The sequence below is a fragment of the Lontra canadensis genome, unplaced genomic scaffold, assembly GCF_010015895.1.
Source record: "Lontra canadensis isolate GAN:19392208 unplaced genomic scaffold, GSC_riverotter_1.0 scaffold90, whole genome shotgun sequence".
In the NCBI taxonomy this organism is placed as follows: Eukaryota; Metazoa; Chordata; class Mammalia; order Carnivora; family Mustelidae; genus Lontra; species Lontra canadensis.
Window position 1 is genome coordinate 7,708,933 of NW_022631084.1, and position 16,055 is coordinate 7,724,987.

General features: G+C 35.8%; 1 protein-coding gene across 10 annotated transcripts in view; it reads right to left on the reverse strand.

The window, feature by feature from the left end:
- MECOM (MDS1 and EVI1 complex locus) overlaps window positions 1-16,055 on the reverse strand; it is a 540,895-nt gene that overhangs the window by 365,133 nt on the left and 159,707 nt on the right. The window lies entirely within an intron of this gene.

Genomic DNA, 16,055 nt, shown 5'->3' on the forward strand with positions numbered 1-16,055 from the left:
TGTCCAGACAAAAAGTCCCACAAATTCCCATCTCCCTGGTGTTCCCAGATTCCAAAGCCTTAAGCACGCATGGGAAGAATGCCTGCTGACTGGCTGCTACTTCCCTGTGGTTGTGTTTATTGAGTTAGGCTATTGGATAGACTTGACTATTAGAGCATAAGTTGCTATACAAAAGAAAGAAAGCCAGCTTCTGGGCTGAGCCAGCTGACTTTTCTGCATGGAGATTTGCTGGGACATCATTCTGGGTACAACCCATATGTATCACCTCAGGCCCATGGTACAACTCCAGGCTGTTTTATAATCCAGGGAGCGCAAACCAACCACACAGAGCCAACAGTCAATGATGTTGAGCAAAATGGGACTCACCAATCGTATAAGACTACAATAATGTAGTCCCCAAATGGTTTCTGCAGCTGGCATCATTTATTCGACAAATATTCGTTGAGCACCGATTATGTGCCAGGCACAGAACTGAATGTGGGGGACAGAGTTATAACCAAGACAAACAGTCCCTGTCCTCACTGATGTTTTAGCCGGAGGGAAAGATAGACATTAGGCACTACCCACCAAGAGAATTAATTAATTAGAGTTGGGATAAGAAGCAGGGTGGATGATGGGAAAGATTTTTACCAGCAGATCTAAATCAAACCTCAGCTGGGGTGGGGAAGTGACAATGTGAAATATAAGTAGGAATTAGTAGGAATCAGTTGAACAGAAGTGGTGTGTGTATGTGTGTGTGTTTAAGCATGTAGGAGAGAGAGGAGAGACAGGAGGGAAAGGCAGGAGGCTACGGCAAGTATTTCAGAGGCAACAAAGGCCCTGAGGAGGAAAGGAGTTTGGGGAATTGGAACAATGAGTGAAGTCAGTGTGGCTGAGGTGGTAACCAAGTGGGGAGAGAGCAACAAGGGCGAGACTAGAAAGATGGGCAGAAGTTAGACCCTCCTCAGTCCTCACATACTTCCACAACTGAAGAAAGCACTGCAAATAAAAAAGAGTGGATATGGCTGAGTCAGTCTCAGCAGCAAAGATGCGATGTCGAATGAAATGTCTCATGTTCACATTTTCTCTCACCGCGAAAGAAAATTCTACCTGATTCTATGGAACAAACTTAGAAGGCAGACACATTTGATGATATAATCACTAAAATCATATTATCCTAAAGTTTTCTAAAATTGTACACTTTTTTCTTAGAGGGACTTCAAAAGCTCTTCATGTGCAAACATAACCAAGCACACAATTAAGTGTGCATCAGGCATTGTGCTAGGCACTTTTAAAATACATGTTCTTATTTTAATCCTAACATAATTTTAAGATAAATCCTTTACATTTTTAACGAAGAAAACAGACAGGAAGTAAACTGTTCAATATCAGGAAACTACTAAGAGGTCTGAATTCTTGTCCATTTGACTCTAAAGACAAAGGTCTTTTTCCACATTGATCTACCCTCCAGTCAAAATGCAGTCATTAACTTAAACATTTGGTATGAAAAAGAATAGTAATGGTTTTATGTATGCTGTCAAAAACTAAAACATTGAAATGGGAAGAATTCAAATCTAATTACATTTTTTCAGGTAAGCAAGTACTTCCCCCTTCCTTTTATTTTAAAAGAAAGGATTTCTTTGTCATATATACTGTTCTGTAAATATCTTCCATCCTAACCTCCACCCCAAATTATTGATCTTTACCCCCTAGCATGTCTTGAACGTGGCAATCTGAATTCTTTGAGAATATGGGAATTCTCCTCAGTACAAGGGAAGCTCCTTTATCTGCAAGAAGATGCTTCTAAATGTATGTACCGGTGGCTTACTGGTCCTTTCCAATGCATCCCTTTACTGTTGTCCCTTAGCCTACTAATCATCCCCTTCCCTTCACCACCATGGCTGCCCTTCCTCTCCATCACCCTCCCACTTCCTTCCTCATCTTTTCCTCACTTTGCCCATACCCCTGAGGCTTTATATAAGTAAGCTGGCCTTCTGTAGACCTCAACAGCCATTCCCCTTCCACCAGTCACGGTAAAGGAGCCGTCAGAGTGTCTATGCTATGCTTGTCTGTGCTGGTTGGAGATAGGGCTCCTGTTCACCAAAGACGTAGATGGGTCTTGTTCTTCAAAAAGAAGAAGAAGGAAAATGAGCTATTTCTAGGATGTATGCAGGAAGCCTATACTTGGAATTCCAGGAGGCTGCTGTCTGGAAGATGAAGGGGTATATTTATGTGTATGCATTTTTACTGCTACCTCCTGTAAAGTATCAATTACCAATACCTTGAAGGACTGCATCTTTCTTGGTATTTTTGAAATCATTTGCAGGAGCATGGTGGGGCGTACTATTCATTATTTGGTGGTTTTGGTTTTGCTATCTTCATCAACAACTCATGGTACCACGTTTTTACAATTTTTTTTTAAAGATTTTACGTATTTGAGGGAGAAAGAGAGATCACCAACAGGTGAAAAGGGTAGAGGGAGAAGCAGACCCCCTGCTGAGCAGGGAGCCTGATGCAGGACTTGATCCCAAAACCCTGAGACCATGACCTGAGCTGAGGGCAGATGTTTAACCAAATGAGCCACCCAGGCACCCTCATGGTACAACTTCTTAAATTATTTTTCTTACTTCACAGTTTAACAGAAGACCAAACACATTTCTGTTATGACCTATAAAAGCAATTAAACTGGATGAAAATCTTACTGAAAAAGTCATTACCCTAGGATGACAGAAAACATCAGTTAAAAAAACAAGTTGAATCATATGATCTCCCTGATATGAGGGAGAGGAGATGCAACATGGGGGGTTAAGGGGGTAGGAGAAGAGTAAATGAAGCAAGATGGGATTGGGAGGGAGATAAACCATAAGTGACTCTTAATCTCACAAAACAAACTGAGGGTTGCTGGGGGGAGGGGGGTTGGGAGGGGGGGTGGGGTTATGGACATTGGGGAGGGTATGTGCTATGGTGAGTGCTGTGAAGTGTGTAAACCTGGTGATTCACAAACCTGTACCCCTGGGGAAAAAATATATGTTTATAAAAAAACAAGTTGAGAATTTAAAGCTAAACACAAATTTACTAATATGTTAATTGTTCACCAGTATTAGCCAATTCATGACTTTCAGCCACATGTTGGCATGTTATTTCATTTGAATATTATAAACAATTCTGAAACAATGTTGGAATTAGCCATTTTAAAAATCCTGAAAATTGTTCATAATGTCTAGAATACAATTTGTCTATTCCAAAAATGTGATGATAAATTTGTTGTCTCAATCACAAATTAATTTATATATACTATATTTTATAAGATAGCATATAAATTATGTATTACATGGTATAGTACATTATTTATATATACTATCATTATATTTATAATATTTGAATTTTAATATTACATATTTAAATATATAATATGATAGATAATAATATCCTCAACACCTTTCACTAGCTTTTTGGACATTTCCCTAAATAGAACAATCTCTTATGTCTATTAAGTTAGAGAGCATGAACACTACTACAATGAATGATCCAAGGCAATATGTAAGCTTTGTATCTAAATTTATACAGAGAAAGCAGGTTTCATTTCCAACTAAGTAGAAGTTAATCACTCTAATACCTTATCTCAAATTTCTACCTCAGCTGTGATTCCCATGAGGTGTTGCCATGTTTTTGTTTGTTCTTTTAGTTATTGTTTTTGTAGAGGGAAGAAGTACAATTGTTAAAACCATGTGCTGAATACAGAATTTATAGACTAAAGGGAATATCCTCTCTTTCTCTCTACACAGTCAGCTTTAATACTCCATACATATATGTAAGCGCTTCATTATATTTCTAGGAACCATGAAGTAAAAGTCTCTCTTACCTCCACAAACATTTTATTCCAAAAGAGAAGAAAACAACACCAAAAGCAACCCTAATTAACAAAGGGTCCAAATCTCACAGGCTGTACTTCTCCCAGTGGTATGGGCTATTTACAAAGGGAGTTCTCACGAAGAAACTAAGATGCGCTAGGGGGTTTTACTCACCAGTGTCATTCACCACCAGGAGCATAGCACAGAACTATCTCATAAGAGAGTTTAATCTATCTGCTAACAAGAGGAAGTCATTCATCGAGAAGTCAGCACTGGTCGTCTCCTTGGCGGTTCATATTACTAAAAAAGCATTAGCTGAACTGAAAAGAGGAATTCACACAAACCTCCTCTGAAAAGACTCTTCTTATTTCTGGTGAATAGCACCGTGATATTTTACATGTTTTAGCTCTTGATATCTGAAACATTTAAATTGATAGGCCTTTTAAATCTATGACCATGAACTAAGGACTTGCCAATATTTCTAATGGAAGTCTCCAAAAGTACATAACAATACATATATCGACTTCTTGTTTCAATAAGTATCAAGATTAATTGTCCCTGTAAAGGTAAGTAAATATTGACAGAGGTTTCACTTTGGTCCATATTTTCCATTCAGGTCAATAAATCTTGGTACTCACCTCAACTGAAGTCAATATCAAATGATTATTAATTCATGGCATATTCGACTAGGAGCCAAAACTACAACTTAACATATAGAAAACATAGTCCTGCTGACCAATTTATGTTCCAAATAAATACATGGAGGAAAAATCACTGAATTGTTTCATATATTTAATGGATATAAAAGTAAAAACCTACGGTCACTAGGAATATCAAAGAATCTGTTGTTATTCTATTAGATTTGGATTTGCCTAAGACAAAATTTAAAAAAAAAAAACATTTTGTTTCTTTGTTTATAAATATCATTCTTGCTTCACCTACTGGTGAGTTTGTATATAGATCAATGTTTATATGAGGAAAAAAGAGAGAAAGAAGGGAAAGGAAAGATAAATTTTAAAAGAGAAAAGAAAAGAAGACAGAACATATAGAGTTGAAGGAACCAAAGGATTTGGTGAGAAGAAATGGGAGGGACATAAAAAAAATTTTTTTTAAAGAAAAAAATTTAAAAAGTAAGGAGAAGAAGGTCATAGAATCAGGAGAAACAAATTAAAATATCACCACTGATTAATTGTGTATTTTTGTAACTTTCAGCAAAAAGATATTTATTTCTTTCCAATATTCCCCGCCATTTAAAAACATACTTCTGCCCAGCTCTACTGAATTAAACATCATAAATATTCTAGTTTTTCATTCAAGATCTAAAATGCAAAAAGCTATTAACTTATATAAATAACTCAAAAAAAATTTAGAGCAAATATTTCTTACACAGTAAATTTAGGACAAATTTGTTTAAGTTTTCAGGGACTGAGTCATCTCAGATAATGCTGCAGAAAAAAAAACTAAATATTACTAAGAGGTGGATGGTTCGTATGAAATTATGTCACTCTACTTTCCATGAAGGCACACATTTGAAGACAGGTTGCTTGAAAGAACATGCTCATCAACATTAGAAATTGACAAGTATATCAAAAGAGTTACTGATCTTTATAGCCTTCGAGTCCACATATATTCACAGTAAAGCAAGCACTAAGACTGAAAACATTAGCTATTTGATATTACCCAGGGAGGGCTTCGCCCATTAACTGGGCTTTGAGTCCACATTCCTGACGCACTTCATTTCTGCTCTTCATTGCTGCTCTTTCAAGTCAAAACAAGGTTAAAAACATCTATCTTTGCCTTTCAAAATTTGCTATTAGCCAGAACTTTCTGATTAGTGCCTATATTAGCTGAGTACTGTATATTCAATAAAATATTTTTAAATGCAAATTTACCTTAAACATTATATATTTTCTAAGAATTCTGAGTCATTCATTAGCTTAAATTTATCAACCGAAGAGAAATGACAGTAACTTAGAAGAGTGGGCTACAACAAAACATCTCCAGATATCTGAGACACTCCTTCAAACTAGGAGGGTTTGGGAGGTGAAAGGAAAATGGAGAGCATCTCACCCAACATCTTCACCATAAAAAGAGGGAAGCCAAAGCAAAAAGGAAAATACCCAGCTCATTAACAGCAGAAACTAAGTAAGAATCCAATTCTATTTCACTAAAAATGTTGTGTAATCAGACCCATGTCCTTTATTTTTTAAAACGTTCCAGAAGGCAATTCGGCAATTAAACATACAATATTACAAATATACAGCATTTCACTAATATCCCCCAATATAGGTGACTTTGAAACAGGTAAGATTTTCACCTAAAGCATAAATTCAATTCTTTCTCCAAAGAATACAAGAGTACACATATACTCTGTGTGTGTTGGGGGGGGCGGTGTATACACATATACTGTCCCAGAGATACTACCAGTTTGATATAATTTTAGATATGGAAATAGGAAGAGCCTAGGAATACAAAATGATAAACCCTCCTTTGCACTTTTTAATTATTCTTTAATACTGAAATGAAGCTTGAAAGCAGATGCCTAACTTGAGTTTTAAATAATAGTAAAAGTTAGCTAAGAAAAGGGGGTAGTTAATGATAAAGCAGAACATGCAAGAGCATTGAAACAACAGTTTAAACATAAAGTATCTTTGAGAGAAAAATGAGAGTGGAGGTTAGAAAAGACAAAGAAGGACTCACTTTTTTCCAAGTGGTTGGAGTTTATTCTGTAGCTTTATGGTAAGCCACTGAAGGACTCATATGATCAAAATCTCCTTTAAGAAAGATCATTTGACATCAATGCTGATGGTATATAGAAGAAAATGACCCTGGATACATAAAAATTTGTTGAAAACATTTTTCGATCATCTGAGAGGGGAAAAGAGAATGCCTGGTTAACTAACAGATTTGGATTATAACGGCTTAGGAAAAAACTATGCCCAGGGATTTAGACTTGGAGTAGAGAATGAGGAATTGGTTTATAAGGTCAAATATGAATTCAGTGGGGAATTCCCAAACTGCAGAAACAAACACAAAATTGCTCTGAAGCAACAGAATTTAAATGTAGGCTCTACAAGATTCCCCCTGATAGAATCTTATGAAGATGAGCTCATTGTCCCAAATTACAAAACATAACAAAGAACTATTCTTTCAGGAGAGAGAATAAGCAGGCACAAGGAACTTCAGGATTAGACATAAGCCAGTAGACCACTAGGACAATCTGATAGAGATGGTAAGATAAATTTCCTTAAAAATTTAAAATGTAAAATAAGAATCTAAAACCCAACAAAAGAAACATATTTTTTGATGACAGACTTTTTAAAGATGAAAACAAAATTTCTTGAGTTTGAAAATACAGCTACTATAAGGAAAACATCAATACACCACCTAAACAGTAGAGTAGAAACTGAAAGAACAAAATGGAATGCAAAGCTATAGAGACCTTGAAAAATCCCTCGAATGAGCTGAAAAGAAAAACACCAAAGAAAAGTTAAGAGATAGCAAGAACAGAATAAAATAAAATAAAATAAAATAGTCCAAAATAGTTTATATAGGACTAGGATTTCCAAAACAGGTTAAAAGATATTCAAAGAGATGATAGCTGAAAATTTTTCTGAATTCATAAAGGATATGATTGTCAGATTCAAGAATCACTAGAAGACCCATGTAGAAAAAATCAATACAATTCCACATCCAGATACATTAGAGTAAAAACTATGGAACACCAAAGCCAAAAAGAAGTAACTAGGGAGAAAGTAAAAAAGCAGATTAATGTGGAGGAACTTAAAACAACAGATGACAAGATCCTCAAACACCAGCAGAAGTGTTTAAAATGGATTAATATAGTCAGTGTGCTGAGAAGAAATAACTGTCAACCTTAAATTGTATGGCCCAAAAAATGATTATCTAAAAATGAGAGTAAAATAATGACATTTTCAGTCAGACAAAAGCAGAGAGTTGACTACTCACAAAGCACTGCTAACAGAATACTAAAGAATATACTTCAAGAAAAAAATCATACTGAACCCAGGGAGAAGTAATAGGATATATGAAAAAATAAATTGGCAAATAGCATGTATCAATCTAAATCATCACTAATAATTGCATCAATAATAATGCCTTATTCAGAAGTCATAAGTACAAGATGGCACTAATACCCTAGGTAATAATTAGGGTGAGTTGGGGCAAGGGGGAAGAGGCAAAGAAACAATCTGAGTTAACATGTTCTGCAGTGATCACACATTTCAGAAGGAGGGTCAATATTGCTTAATGTGAGACTTTGTTAAATATGCACATTAAATATTTATTAGTGCCTGTTTAAAAAAAATGCAAATAAAACACAGTAGAGGAGAAAAGAAAAAATAGGCAGCCAATTCTTCAGGAAACATGAAAAAAAGAAAAAAAGTAGAAGAAAGGAAAAAAGAAAGAAGAAAAGAAGCCAAAAGCAGAGCAACTATAAAACAGAAAATTAGATGAAAGAAATAAATCCAAACAATTCCTAATCACAATAGGTATAAATGTACTAGAAAAAAGAAAATGACAGACTTTTTTTAAGAAACAAAATCCAACTATATACTGTTAAGGAGAGATGTATGCAAAAAGGAAAAAGTCTCAGATAATTTGGAAGTGGATGAAAAAGATATAACCAAAAGAAAACTGGAGTAGGTATATTAATATACAACAAAATAGATGGGGCACTGGGTGGCTCAGTGGGTTGAGGGTCTCCCTTCAACTCAGGTCATGATCCTAGGGTCCTGGGATGGAGCCCTGCATTGGGCTCCCTGCTCTACCAGGAGCCTGCTTCTTCCTCTCTCTCTGCCCCTCTTCCTGCTTGTGCTCTCTCTATCACTCTCTCTTTCTCTTTCAAGTAAATAAATAAAATCTTTTAAAAAAATTAAAAAATAAAACAAAGTGGACTTCAAAGCAAGAGTCAATATTCCCTAATAATTACAAAATGATAAAAGGAAAACTCAACCAGGAAAATACCATAGACTGGATTTGTGGGTACTTAATATCTTAATCCCCAAAAGCATGAAGCAAAAACCGATAAATTACAAAAAATACATTAACAAGTTCACAGTTATAACAGCAAATTTCAACACATCTCTCTCAATAACTAATAAAGAAGACCCCAAATTATAAGGAATACAAGGCCTGAACAGCATAACTGACAAGTTTGATCTAATGAGTATATATAAAAGTCTGTACCCTAAAATTATTTTCATGTGATGCATTTATAAAATCTGCCACACTAAACCACAAAAGGCTCAGTATTATAAAAATCAGTGACAAAATACAACAAAAGTCATATGCTTAGAAGTTTTAAAGCATATTAAATAATATGTGGGTCCAAAGAGAAATCATTTTGGAAATTATAAAATATTTTAAACTAAAAATATCGAGAACATTATAATATATCAAAACTTGTGGAGAGCAGCTTATATTAGAACAAATTTATAGCCTTAAATGTTTATATTAGAAATGAAGCAAATGAAAACCAAAGAATAAGGAGTTCAATTCAAAAAATTTAGAAAAAGGCAAGCAGAATTTTAGAAAATTTTTAAAGAAAAGAGAAGACACCTATAAAACTAATAAAACAGAAAAAAATTTGGCATTTGTGTTAATAAAAAAGAATGAGGCATAAATAAAAGCACAGTAATTTAAAAGGAGACCTACAGAAACAGACATTTTTAAAAACTTAAGCAAATACTATAAACAAGTTTAGGCCAATAAATTTGAAAATCTGGACAAAGGAGTAACTACTTAGACCAACAAAACTTACTAATGTTGACTCAAGAAGGAACAAATCCAAATATAACCATTAAAAACTTCATGTAATCAAATCAAATGTAATATTTAACTGGTTCCCAAAATACATCAACCTAGTATTAAAGAGGAATTTTTAACAAAACTACAAGTACCAGTAATCACATCTTATAAAAACTATCTCAGAAAGAGATGGAAAAAGTGGCAAGTTGTATCCATTAAATAAAAATATAATGGGATTTTGGTGAAGTCTGACAAACTGATCCTAAAATTCATATGGAAGTACAAATGACTAAGATGATTGTGGGGAAGACAAGATTTGCCTTACAGATACCAAGACTTACTATAAAGCTGTGGCAGTTGACAAAATGAGCATTAATGGCATCAGACAAAGAAAGAGACCATGATCAGAACAGAGATCCTGGAAATAGACACACACTTTTGTGGGAAACTAGTACCTGAGTGGAAGAAAGATGAATTGTTTAATAAATAGTTAACCATATAAAAAAGGATAAAATTGAAGCCCCCCTTAGTACACAAACATTAAAAAATATAAACAACAAAGTTCAATCACTTGCTTGGGAATGTGAGAGGTATAATCACAAAAGGGTATCAGCTGGTGAATTTTAAGATGCACCTAAACCATGACCCAGCAATTTCCTTTCTAGAGTATTTATTTTACCCCAGAAAAATTTTCATACATTTTTACAAGACAGCCCAAAAGAGATGTTCAATAGAGCACTATCTGGGATAGCAGAAATGTGGAAACAACCCAGCTCTTTAGTTAATCAACTGTGGTGTATTCACAGAATGGAATGCTATACAACAGGAATGCTATAAAATGAATAAATCTGTTGGACCTTATTAGCATGAATCAACATCAAATATAAATATTTAGTGAAAAAAGCAAATTGAAAAATTATTATGCACAGCAAATACCACTTGTGTACATTTTTTAAAACATACTGAAAACTCAAGATATAGTTTATGGTGATATAATAGGGAGTAAAAGTACAAACACAAACATGGAACTACCTCACACCAACTCCAGGATATCACAGAAGAGGCTTTTAACTACTTCTCTAATGTTTTATTTCTTTCCATTTCTTTCTTTTAAGAAATCTCATTAACAAACATGCAAAATGCTAATATGTCATCTACTTGATGCAGTCATAATTTAAAACAAAATGAATTATTAAGAATATATAAGTTGAAAAAAGAAAACAGATATTTCCACTTAAAAATTCTGCCTGCATGACTGTTCCCTTGACTCCACCTTAGAGCCCCTCCACACAACTGCTGACCAAAGCTAATCCACCCAGGACAAGCATCCTAACTGAAGAAACTGGCATTTCTTCCACATTTTGTGGGTGTGGACTAGGGATGATGCTAGAAAAGACTCTAGGATGGTGATTTCCAGACCAGGATTCTAAATATCAGTAATTAAAATAAATCAATTGTATATGCGCACACACATACATACTTCACATCATTTCACAAAAAAAGAAGCATTATAACAAAAAATTAAAAATAATCTCAGAATAAAACAAGTCTTTCAAAGGAAATTAGTTTATCTTTTTTTTTTTTGGAAATTAGTTTATCTTGAGAATAACTACATTTTTCTCATCTTTTCATTTTGCCTAAGAACAGTGAAAACTTCCCAATAATAAACTGGGAAGAGATCAGAAGCCAGTGTTTGGAGAACATATCTCAGAAACATCCCCAGCATTCGGTTCCCAGCCAGAACCCAGAAGACCAACAAAACCAGCATTATAGTAAGATACTGGTAGTGACGTCAGGGATTACATGATACATTTTACACTTTCCTCATCAGTTCTTCCAGTTTCATGTTCCTGTGAGAAACAAAAGCTGTCCAGCTCTGAAAGGACAATTTGCTGTGATTCTCATCACATCCATCAATTATCGATTACAAATAATGTCACTTCCCTTGTTCGTTCAAGTAGTAGTGGAATTCCATCTGTTTTTGCTATACCTTGCCTTGCTTACTTTTGTTTAGACCACTAAAACATGCACAGACCATATTTTAAAACACTTTAATTTGGGAACTAGCACCCTTAAAAATACTTTTCAATTTTTCCACTTGATGCACTAATGCTATTGTCTTTCTTCTCAGCACAGACATGCTTTCAGTTTTCTGAACTCAGTAACCCCACTGAATTTGAAGAAGAATTTGAAAGGAAGAGTTAATGCATAATGTTGAAAACAAATATGAGGTTACTTGGGTTTCGCAGTTAAGTGGGAGTGAAAGGAAGTTGCAATGTGAGACAAAATTAGCCTTTTAAGAGACACAAAATATAGCGCAGTCAGTAAATTCAGTGACATCAGTTGAATCGATTGTTTGACGGCACAAACTATTTTGAATAAGTGGGTCACTTTTCTATTCACTCCTGTACCCAATTCCAAAGCCATATAGCTTTAGCCAATTTTAGGATTTGTCATCTACAGAAAATCATTCTAGAATTTCTACTCAGGAATCACATATAAAAATTTTTATCTTCCACATATTTTCAGTCTAAGTAGGAAATTAAAATAACTACTTCTGATCAGAGCAGAATCACAAAATGATGTAAAAGATGGAGTTAAATATAGCTATTTAACATATGTGTGCTCAATACTAGTATTATATAATACTACCTATCTATAATACAATTTTTGGAGAAATAATATTAAGTGGAGTAACAACTGAAAATAACCCAAATTTAGAAACATAAGCATGCTTATCTCTCTTTTCATATTTCAATAGAGTAGAAAGCAATAGTCAAAACAACGTGCAGTATTGCTATGCAAAGCATTGAAACGCTCACAGAAAGGGATTTAAGACACTGGATCCTATCATTTTTTCCTTTGCTTGCAACAATACCATGCATGCAATTCATTCATTCATTCAAAAGGACATTTGAGCTGAGTACCAAGCACTGGGGCTCAAAAACAGAGCTCACCATTAGCTTATAAGTTATAGTTTATTTGATCAAGCAGCATGCTGTATAAAACTTGACTCTTAATATCTGTGCAACACTGTGTCCTTTTCTTTTCCCCATCTTTGAAATGAATAATTGAACTTTCAGTCTCTCATAAGACCTGAATGGTGCTACTCCCTTTTCGGACAGCACCTGGAGCTCCTACCAGTAACAAAACCACAAGCTGCCTCCTTCACTTTGCAGCTCCCCTCGAATTTGATGATGAACATCGCACTCGGCTTTGAGCAGTGTAACATACTCTTTAAAAAAAAAAAAAAAAGTACATGCTGGATAAGCTCCTCAGATGGAAAATGATTTAATCTGTAGTAACATTTGACTGTGCATATAATGCTGTGTGAAACAGAAGCAACGCTGACATTCTATGAATAGGGAAATGAGCGAGCGTGTTAAAGAAGGCTTGACAGCGAGAATGAAAGAATGAAGATTCAACTTAAGCTGTTGAAAGCCTAACAAGATAAAGACAGGCAGGAAAGACTCTCCTTAAATGTGATGAAATAAGGCCTGAAGGGATGGAACGCTAGCGAGATTGACGAGTATACACTTTGAAACAGAAGATGAATGTGTTCAACCTGACAGTAACATGTGGTTAAATTAATCAAAGTACCCGTAGCTTAAATGGTAGGAAAACATACAGATTTATGCAGCAATCATCTTTGATGGTAGGTAGGAAGTTTGAGATCGCCCAAGCAGGTGGAGCTTTTGAGAGAAAATAAATGTGATGGTGATACAGCCTTCTCCCTACACGAGCATGTGACGACCGATGGAGTGCTGGTCTTCTCTGCTTTCCTTGTATTTTATTTCCTTCACTTTACAATGTAAAACAGGGGACTAATAGCAGTCCTTACTGCCCAAAGGGAATATTTAATTTTAAGTGAATTTGTTCTTGTGCTTTTTAATGATCAATTTTTAGGGGGACCATCTTCAGAAAATAAGTCTATTGGTAAAATGAAGAAGTTGACAGTGGACACTGTCCAGTTCTTCCACTCAGGCTCCCAAAGGCATGCTACTTACTCAAATACAAAGCCCACCCTTTGCTTCACTCTTAATCCCAGCTATGCTGCCTTGCAAAAAGCTTCTCGTGAAGTCAGATGCCACAAATTCTACCTGCTAAGGACATGGTTAAAGCATAAAAGATAGAAGAAAAAGACAGATAAAAATCTTTTCAAAACATTCTCAAGGATAACCATGGAAATAAATTAGCCCTGAGCTAACTAAAACGGCCCACTAATCAGAGCACCCCACTGAATATACCCAGCACTAAAGTCTTATTATATACCATTGAAACCTTCCTCCTTTCACCTACCTGCGTTAACTAAATAAGAGCATAAACTTTAAAAGGAATTATTCTTCAAGGGAAGTCAGAGGCTAGTGATGGCTCCTAGAGCATCTGTATTTTGTAAAGGCTCCCCATCTGGTGAATCTGATTCCTCCTGCTGCTCCAAATTTCCATCCGTGAATCCCTGCCTTACTGGGAAGAAAGCTTTTCTTTACATATTAAACTGTCCCACCCATGGTGCCACTCACCATCCATTTTCTCATTAAAAATCAATATTGATGATAATAGGAATGGAAGAGAGTTGACAGATGGGGATGAGAGTTGACAGTGAGGATGGAGAGGAGAATCCCATTTGAAACTCACATTTGATTAAATCCCTCCTATTGTAGTTTAGTCACTTTTCCCCTTCTAGGAAATGGATTCAGAAGACACCTGGTCACCATGCTTCTCTTCATAGTCCTTCATGCAGTTTAGGACAGTTCTTAAGTCACCTCTAAACCTTCTCGATACCAGTAATCCTGATTCCATTCATCTTGTTTCATCAGTGCTGTTTTCCAACCCGTTAATCATTTTCATTGCTCTCCTCTGGACCCTATCCAAGTTCTCCACGTATCCTTAAGCTTCTGTGAATTATGTGACCGGTTTATAGCTCTGATAAACCTGGGTGGTGGAAAAGGTAGAATCTCATCACAACAGACTATAAACGTAAGGGATGTGGGGCAAGGATGAAGGAGCAGATAGTTCAATGGTATGGGAAATTTGAATGAAAATATGATACGCACTTAAGTCTTTATTTCTTTGTAATTGTTTCTAAGTACAGCACATTAAAACATTCTGAGCTGCAATTAGTCTTTATTTCATATAGATATCTTCTTAGTGCCAACCTGTGCCTGGTTCTTCTAGGGAACAAAGAGAAGACACTACATTTTTTTAAAGGTTAGTTGTTTTCTTGAGTGGAAATAGGTTTTCAATTACAAAAAAGTGCTACTACAAAAGAAGTACCCATGAAAGATGAACAAACGAGGGTATGTCCGTCATATCTTCAATATTCATTCTTTCTGTGGCTTTTCAAATGAAGCCAAGTGGCCTGGTCTGGAATATACTGGTAGTTTGGATACTGCTGTTAACACTCAGAAACAATGAACAAATTGTTCCCAGAAGCTCTTCAGTTTCAAAACCATCAGCCAGGTTGTACTTACAGAAGGCAGCAAGGCACAGTGACAGTGATTGGAGGTTAGCCACTTACAAGCTGGGAACCTGCAACAACCTGGGACTCCTCTTTGAGCCTCTGAGAAAATAATGCAACTGCCAGTGTAGAACTGGTGAGAACAGTGCCAGTACATAGTAAGCATAATGACACAGCCAGAAAAGGAGTTGACTACGGTTGTAAGTTATGAGCATGAAAAGCAAACGGGGACACGCAAATCTATTCCCTTGGATAAGCAATTATTATACCAGGGCCTTTTCAAACAAGATAAATCACAGTGCTTATGGGAAAAGTAAAGAGCAAAGAAAACACTGCCGTGGTGAAGGCCAGAATATGTCACCACCAAAAACACAACAGGCATCTGCAGAATCTAAAAGGAGTCAACTGGAATTCAGCAGATAGGCAGCTGCCTCTAGGAGACTTAAAGATTCCCTTAAAGGGAGACACCACACCGGTCTTCGGAAATATATCCCCACTGTTAGAACCAGACATGCATATGGAAATTATTATTATCCCTTGACTGAGGGCTTGAGCTATAAACATTTGTGGTGTTTGCAACCTAAAAACAGGGATTTCCTCAAATTTGCTAGAACTGTCTCATTTTCTTTAGTTCTACCATTATCCACACTTCATTTGCGATCAAGTGAATTGTCAAATTAACATGTTTTTGCAGGAAGCCGATTCTGTTACTTCCTTAAAGAGAACGCTGCTCTTCTGAGGGTTATCGGCAAGCTGCTGTGGGGGCTTCTGTGCCAGGTGCCCTTCCTGACTGGCCATTTCCCCTCCAGCTAGAGATAACCCTGCAATGACTTCAGATTCTTTCATTCAGTATCTAATTCCATCTTCATCATAAAGCCTTTCCTAGAACATGGCTAGACCTAATCATTAGCATGTCTTGGTTCATTCCTGAGATCCCAAGCTGACTGGTTGAATTTCAGTGGAAATTCCAAATCATATGACAATCAAAAGAAAAATAA